This window comes from Mus pahari, chromosome 6 (assembly GCF_900095145.1).
Source record: "Mus pahari chromosome 6, PAHARI_EIJ_v1.1, whole genome shotgun sequence".
Classification (NCBI taxonomy): domain Eukaryota; kingdom Metazoa; phylum Chordata; class Mammalia; order Rodentia; family Muridae; genus Mus; species Mus pahari.
Window position 1 is genome coordinate 68,403,028 of NC_034595.1, and position 2,192 is coordinate 68,405,219.

The 2,192-nt window shown below is 45.4% G+C and overlaps 1 protein-coding gene across 3 annotated transcripts in view; it reads left to right on the top strand.

Annotated features, from left to right (window-relative positions):
• The window catches only part of Tmem53 (transmembrane protein 53), a 16,925-nt gene that overhangs the window by 6,225 nt on the left and 8,508 nt on the right, over positions 1-2,192 (top strand). The window lies entirely within an intron of this gene.

Consider the following 2,192-nt stretch of genomic DNA (forward strand, 5'->3'; position numbering starts at 1 on the left):
GGAGGCAGAGGCAGGCGGATTTCTGAGTTCAAGGCCAGCCTGGTCTACAAAGTGAGTTCCAGGACAGCCAGGGCTATACAGAAAAACTCTGGCTCGAAAAAACAAAACAAAAAACAAAACAAAGAAGAAGAAGAAGAAAATGCATTTAAAAAGTCATGGAAAAAAAATACCTGTAAGCTGGCTGTGGTGCACAGCTGTGATCCCTCATTTAGGGTTGAAGGGCAAGAGGGACCAGAAGTTCAAGGTCCCCTCAGCTATGCCACCAGTCTAAGGCTGCAAGACCATGTCTCAAAAAACCAAATCGCCTGTAATTCAGAAGTATTTACCACTAACATTTGATGGTTTGCCATGTATAAAATGGTCATATGTACTTTTAAAGGATATTATTTTGTGATAGTACTTTGCAGCTTGTTTTTTCCATTACTATTTTAAACATCATATATAATTTACATATCATAAATTAATCTTTTTAAAATGAAAAAATTTATCTTTTTTAGTATATTCACATAATTGTGAAAACACCAATAGGATCCAATTCTAGAAATGTTCACACTGGAAAAGAAATCTTAGGCTCACTAGTGGTCACTCCCCGCTCCTCCTCCTAGCTGTTGACAACCACGGATCTGCCTTCTGTCTCTATCAATTTGCCTTTTCTGGCTGTTCTATATGAATGGAATAATATGATACTTGACCTTTCAGGCCTAGCTCCTTTCACATAGCATGGTGTTTTTAAGGCTCATCTATTCCATTGTATGGATACATTCATATTCTACTATGAAAATTGATATCCAAGTTTCTGTGTGGACCATTGTTTTCAGTTCCTATCTTAGGAGTGAATTATTGGGTCACAAATAACTCAGTGATTAATTTTGTTGTTTGGAGAGAGAGTCTTTGTCTTAGTTAGGGTTTCCATTGCTGTGATGAAACACCATGACCAAGACAGCTTAGGGAGGAAAGGGTTTATTTGGCTTTAGCTTCCATATCATTGTTCATCACTGAAGGAAGTCATAAAACAGGGCAGGTTCCTGGAGGCAGGAGCTGATGCGGAGGCCATGGGGCGCGCTGCTTAACAGCTTGCTCCCCATGGCTTGCCCAGCCTGCTTTCTTATAGAACCTACACCCACCAGCCTAGGGATGGAGCCACCCACATTGGCCTGGGCTGGGCCCTCCGCCGCCATGGATCACTAATTGAGAAAATTCCCTACAGCTGGATTTACGGAGGCGTTTTCTCAACTGAGGTTCTTTCTGATGAGTCTAGCTTATGTCAAGTTGACATAAAACTAGCCATCCCTAGTGTGCGCTGTGCATGCCAGGCCGACTTAAAATTTGCTTGGCAGCCCAGGTTGTACTTGAACTCACAGGTCTCCCGATTCTACCTGGAAACCGCTGGGGTTATAGGATGTTTCAGTTCTGGGCAGAACCACCAGACTGTTGTCTATAACGATTGTACTAGTTTCCCCCGTCTACAGGAGTGTGTGAACGCTTTGTTTTCTCCTATGGGGTTTGCGATTCTCCGACTCTTTGTTTTAGCTCTTCTCAGAAGCATAAAGTGGTGTTTCCTTGTAGCTTTGACGTTCATTTCCCTAATGACCATGGAGCTAAACCCCTTTCCATGTACTCATGACCAGTGGAGAAAGAGAGCTAACTGCAGGAGCAGGATGATATGAAGATGTCAGCACCCAGGTGATAAGCTGGGGATGGCTGCGCACGCACGCACGTACATATGCAAACACGCAGGATCCTGTAATCCCAACATTGGGGGCGGTGGAGACAGGAGCATCAGTGGGGATCCCTGGCCGCCAGCTTTGTTCCAGGCTCACTTAGAGGCCCTGCCTCAAGGGAATAAGGTGGCAAGTGACAGAGAAGAACTCTTGATGTCCTTCTCTGGCTGCCATGTGTGTAGGAGTGCCTATGCCCGTACAAGTGTGCGTACCACATACACATATACCATAATCACACATACACAGAAATATTCACTGAAGCATCCTCTCTGATCTCTCCCCCTTGGGCACACACACACACACACACACACGCACACGCACACACACACACATGCACACACATACATGCACACACACGCGCGCACGCACATGCACACACACGCGCACACGCACACACATGCACACACGCGCGCGCACACACACATACATGCACACACACGCACACACACATGCACACACACGCACACACAC